Below are 6,616 nucleotides of genomic sequence, written 5' to 3'. Positions count from 1 at the left end.
TAAGAGAAGGATGAAGGAACCAACCTGTATCTTCTGCTTAACTCCTTGCTTGATCTTTCTCCCCCTTGACAGAACTTGCAACTCCTCTCCGTACTTATCTCGCTTGGAGAGTACCTGTAGAAACACAGTAACAAAGAACCATCAAAGCATATTGATCTATTATATCATAATCATTACGGAATCAGAAATATAATGAACATACAATGGCATTCACAAATAATAATATTCATAATTGCACAGTTATATGGAAGAAAACTCGAAGTACTTTATTAAGTAGAAGGGAGAATTACAACCTAGTTGTCTGATCCAACATCATCCTCCCAGCATCAAAGCCCTCTTCACCTCATGAAATAGCAAGATCACCCAACAATACAATGCTCTTTCTCAAATACAAACTATCAACACCTACTTGCAATTCACAATATTCCAGCCTCTGGATCTCTTAGATGGGGGATCCATTTATAGATGTGTGCAAGGGTGTGAGTCATCTCTGGGGTTTGATTAGTGTCATTCCACTTGTTACATTTGGTTCCACAAGAGGGGAGATAACTGAAGTTTATATCTCTTACTCATCCATGGGCGAATTTAGAGAGGCAAGTGTCAGAGGGGAAGTTTCTAGAATATTCTATGTGTTAGTGTCAGTATCTTCATCCCTCCGTCAGTGATCAAATTCTCTTGTTGCATTGCATTTTAGGTGTCTCGCTCAGTCAGCTACATTCCATTAGGATCATGAACCATATGACGATAGTGGTTTATTATACATTTTCCCTCATGTCCTTTACCTGCTGGCCCATTTTCATTCATCAAAATCATCTGCAATCGCTTTTTGTTTTTAAATTTGCAAGAGTCATTTCTAGGGTTTCAGTTTCATTAGGTCTAGGGTTTCATCAAAAAGGTCTTCAAAATGTCCAATAACAGCCAACAAATGCATGAGGAGGTTGAATAAAGTTCCAGTACTAATAAAATTCATAATCAATTGCTCATAAATGTATTATTCCTCAAAATTATGTTTTGAGGAAAAACAGAGTATTTTAGGTTTTTATTGTATAAATTCATTGATTTTCAGTTCTCTTGTATGTAAATCACTTCAGTGGCAACCCTGGTCACCTTGACAAGCCTCAGTAGCTCCATCCCCTGCAAGGAAAACAAAAATGAAGTCATTCAGTTCATCAAAAGGCTTAAATAAAGTAAACTGCTCAAAAAATAGAGGTGAAAAGTAAAGTCACATGGCAAACATTATAAAAGTGGGTTTTATGAATCAAAAACTAAAAAGCTCTTGTATATAAATCATTTTTTACAATTCAAAACCTCATTGGCATTCCAAGAAGAAAGATTGAGCAAGGTGAAAGTCGTGTTGGAAAAAGGAAAGCGAATCTCAGCAAAAGCACTTAGTTTTGGAGGCGCAGCGCACTAGGTGAGAGGCACAGTGCATACAAGAGGCGCGACGCATAGGGGCATCCTCCTCAGTGTTAAATTTGTACTAGCATGGTGCACACAGGAGGCGCGGTGTGTTGGGTTTGAGGCACGATGCATAGAGCTGCCAAGCCCAATTTCCTCAAAAACTCCCTCACATTGCCAAAATCACTGAAGTCTTCTAGTGTGCAAGTAAGTCAAGATCCTTTCCTTGCTAGTGAAGGAGTTTGTCTTAAAAAGTTAAGGTGGTTGTGTGAAGAAAATCAAACCATATTTCCTTGCAATTTCTCAAAATCCATTGCCTAGGGTTTGCATTTGTCATTTTGCTGCCAAGTTCATTCTACCACTCCCTCACTTTTTCATTCCTCCATTTATTTTCCCAGCTTATCCACCCATTCCCTAACTCCCATATTCCTAAAAATCATTTACCCCTATCCCCAAATCCCATTTTCCCAAATCTTAATTACAAATCCCCAAACCCTAATTGTTGTCCCTAAGCTTCCATATTATTCCCTAATCCCCTATTTCCCACAAAACCCTGTCATAATAGTCCCAAAACCCCTCATATCCTCTCCCTCCACAGTCCCTCACATATTCTTACCCTTGGTGGTAGAAAACTACAAACCCCATAAATCTCTTCATACTCATCAAGAAAACTCACACATTAGCAAGCATGGAATTTGATCCTTCATATGACTGAGATGAAGAGACACACAGTGACTCTCCTATAGAAATGCATGCACCAAGGAGACCTCACAAGGGTGGTAAACATATAAGAGAGGAGCCTACTTCACTTGCTGAGTTGCAAGCCTGCCCTCTTGCTATCACATGCTTCCAACACCAATCCTGTTATCAGTTATGTGAGATGGTTGCTAGAGTCCAGTATCATCATGAGTTAGCCCGGTTGTTTGTGCTTCATCTACATAATGGCAAAACCACTCTAGCTGGTGTGACATTCACCTTGACACCGGAGTCTATTTCTCTAGCAACCGGCATTCCTAATGTCGGAGAGCAATGGAATAAAAGGCAATAGATTGACAGGGAACACTATGAACCATACATCAAGCCTAGTTATTCGAGACAACTCAGCAGAGTTTTTCCCTTTCGGTACCTGAAAGACTCATATACTCCCTTGATGAAACTCATAATGAAATATTTCAGCTGTGAGGGCTGATTTCCTCGCCTATATGCTTATCATATCAGATTGTTGATGCACTTTACCAAGGTGAGAATGATGAATCTCCCCTACTTCATGTGCCGAAATATTGAGAAGATGACCACACTAGTACAACAAAAGACTCCTCAGCAACAGTTTAATAGTATATACCATTTTGCACTCATCAAAATTGTGGTCATGCATCAGCTTGGTTTGCAGGGCATCTCATGGGAGGATTTCATTTCTCATGAGTTCTTCACAGCTCCTCAAGTTCCTCCAGATACTTTTCATGAGACAGGTGGACCTTCTCATCAGTAGGAGGGTCATGAGACATAGACCACTAGTGTGTCGATATTTGTCACATATCAAAAGGGCACTAGACGGTTGTTTGCAGCAGCAAAGCGAGTATTATCTCCACCTGGGGTGGAAGGGGTCTTGCTTCCTTCATCAGCATAGCAGGTTCAGGACAAGGGCAAGAGGCCATTACATGATGAGGGGCCTTCAGGTGAGCAGGAGACTGATTTCATTCTCATTCAAGATGATGACACGGATTTGGGCCCACAAAGCTCAAAGCTCAAGGAAGTCATCCAAGAGCAACAGGCGGACATAAATGCTTTTTCCCTCAAATTGGAAAAAGCCAAGTGGATAATAAAGTACCTGGATCAAAGAAACAAGCAACTAGAGGATTAGCAAACCATAATGGAGCTTAGAAACATACGAGAAAACCGGAAAGCTGCCAAACGGAGGAAAGTCGAGTTCACAACACTTGAGCAAGAAATCAATGCTGATCATGAGTCTTGGTTGGAGAGGACTAATATCCACTTGGAGAGGATGTTGGAGAAATCCATCAATGAGAAAAATATGTTGAGAAATATGGCATATCATTATATGTCAAGGAATATGGTGTGCCAAGCTAGAATCAGGAGCTTGAAGACCAAGTTGAAGAAGAGATTGAGGAGGCAAAAAGCGCAAGATAAACTTCAGATCTTGGCTGAGGCTTTCTTGGCCCCACACAACACTTTATGGAGAACACTTAGCCCAAATTTCAAAAAAAATGGGACACTTTTTGCATTTTTAAAATTTTTGGGCTAAAACACAAAATTTTTTGCCCAATGCGTCGCGCCACCTGGTGCTCGCTTTTGATGGAGGCCTCCAAATGAAAAAAACTCAGCATCTTTGGATTTTTCTTGGAAAAATATGCATGCCTACCAATGGCCAAGAAATTTTGACAAGTTTTGAGCCCCCAAAAAGGTCAAAAACACTCAAATTCAAAAATTCCACTTGTGCTGGAAAGTAGACAGGTAGGTCTTTCCAACAAGCACACTTGGAGAAAATTTTGACACCGAGAAGGCCTCCAAAAGTGGCTGCAAATAGGCGCTATGCATAGAGAAATCAGCGTGACGCATAGGGGAAATTTTGCTCAGTTTGACCAAGTATACTCTGTTTTTCTCCTAGTTCCTTGACAGTTTGACTTTTCTCTCTCTTAATGTCAAACTTATGATGTAATTTAATGTAAATTGATGGATCTTGATGTAATTATTTCAAATTTTCACTCATGGAGGTAGATTCATCTATCAAAAAATAGTTTGCAACTAAGTGAATCAGTTCCCTAGTTTCTAGAGGCAAGCTGTTCCACTGCCTAATTTTTAGTTCTCAGTTTAGAATTAGTTGGAATAGCTCCTAAACATATAAGCTCGACCCCTAGAGGCTAGGATGAGTTGTTGGTTTCCTATATCTTGTAATTTTTCAGTCATTAGCATGGTTGGACTTTTGAGAAAGCTTGGAGCTTCATTGTATACATTTTCTCAGCAGTTTTGGCTAAGGAATAGACTAGGGTTTGCAGCACTCTATGGGATTCATGTGGCATGTTGCTTTGATATTGTGTTTCCTTCTGTAAATGTAAGTTTATATGTGTTTTATGTATGCCATTATCTCTCTTTCTTCTTCTTAACTAAAACAAACGAGGATAAAGGTAGAATCCATTGAAATCGTAGTTCTCTACCTAGGGTTTGTTTAGTTATTGATGTTTTCAGATGTTTGAAGAGGATCCTTGAGGTTTTCTTGCCCTCTTCAACTCCTCACCTGTCTAAATCTCTCCATTTCATTCAATTTGAAGTATCAAATCACTCGCCTACCTTGCCCCATTGAGACCTCTGCAAAACTGAGCCTCATTCCCAAGACCCAAAAACTGCCTTTCCATTTGAGCCAACAAAACATCATCAAATTCAATCAAACCCTTTTGCACAAATACCTAGCCTAAAATCAGTCTTCATTCAAGTCATCTCAAGCCTCATTGATCATTTTTTCTGAGATTGATAGGAGAGAGCCCTCTCTCGACCTGGTAGGGCTAGCTACCAGGTTAAGCTTGGTTTGATGTTACCCTAGATCTTACCTTTCTCAGCCTGAGGTAGATTTAGGCGCTAACACTATGAGCATCCACTTAGAAAATTTTCCTGGACATTTGTCCATCCTCGCTCGTCGCACCCTATATAAGGCCTCATCAGTATGCATCGCACCTGACAGTGGAGCAGTCAATATGGTCTAGTTTAGGCCAATTCTAGATGGTTTTTCAGGTGGAAATTTTGGGGAATGATGTAATCAATTGATCATGATATTTTAGGATATGAAACAACACTTTTAGGGGTTAGAACAGCCCTAGCTTATTAACATATAATATTGGAGTTGCAGTGCCCAAATATGTCTATAACAGTTGTCTGCCCTAAGTTTTTTAATGTACTGTCGACCTACCCATGGTCCGTGGACCATGGGATTGTATAAATAGAGTGAGGCTCTAAATTGTAAAGGGAATTAGAGAGATAGAAGAAAAGGAATGGAGTCTAGAAGATAGAGAGGATAGAGGAAAGGTTTAAGTGTCTTGGGTTGTAGTAGTAGGAAGAGGCTCTGCAGTTGAGTGCGCAGAGGCCTAGTAGAGTTTACAGCTAAGTGTGCGGACCCCTACAGTTGAGTGCGTAGGGCGGAGTCAAGTCTGTAACCCAAGAAGAAGAATAATAAAGAGAATTTTGATTCCAAATACTATGTATCTACTTTTGTATTAATTTCTATGCATTTATACTGTCTTTTTTATCGCGCGCACTTATATGAATATTAAACATTTGTTAAGTGTAATTGGGCTCATACAGATAAGTTAAGTAATTGGATAATATCAGGTTAATAGTAAGAAACTTGGGTAATAACACAGATCGTGCCTCAAGCAAGGCTGCACAAAGGCAGCATCGCAGGCTATGAAGGACCAATAGGTGCGTGCAGGGTCAAACCACGTACCACCAAAAAACCATCAGACATCTCTAGGGTGCAGAAACCTAGTTCTAGCACCCTCCCATACTACTTCAGGTGAGACCTGAGTCCGCGCTCCATGGACTGTTGTTGAAAGGGCCATTAGTACTGGGATTTGTTTGGCTAAGTCATCTTTGAACCTAGGTCAGGCCCCCATAAGCCAAAACTTGATTAAGAGTTTGTCTTTCAGGTTCACCGCATGATGTCTTTGAAATTCCTAGAATGAAACTATGATGAGAAACATTCTTTTCATTTAATTTTGAACAATGAAAACCTTAACCACAAGGGATAGAGTAATCAGAATGTTTAATCAAAGAACAAAGAGCACATCTAATGCAATTTCCCTAAACTATTCCTATAAGCGCACACAAACTTTTCAATGCACAATGCAAGTTTTTCTTTTCAATTCCCTTAATGTTGAGATGAACAAAAGGAAACTAATGCACATACAATCAATCAATCTTTTTGCAAGAACAAAGACTTTACGACAGTTCCTTTTCGAAAGAAATGAAGACTTTTATGACACTTTCTTTTGAGCAAAGATTAATCGACTATAAGCTAACTTTGACAATGAATTGATAATGACAAAGAAGTCATTTAAGAAACACTAAACAATCAAGGCCAAAGTAGGGCTAGGAAGAGAATTACAAATTGATTTCAAAGACACAACAACCATTGATCTTTCAGCAAGCAAAAAAAAAAGGAAATTTGGAAAAAACCAAGCCAAAGGTGGGATTTTTGACCTAATGAGGA

This window comes from Pinus tabuliformis, chromosome 3_1 (genome assembly GCF_031772625.1).
Source record: "Pinus tabuliformis cultivar Carrire ecotype Pingquan chromosome 3_1, CPIR1, whole genome shotgun sequence".
Lineage (NCBI taxonomy): Eukaryota > Viridiplantae > Streptophyta > Pinopsida > Pinales > Pinaceae > Pinus > Pinus tabuliformis.
The sequence above is the reverse complement of the archived record's forward strand: the minus strand, read 5'-3'. Positions refer to the sequence as shown.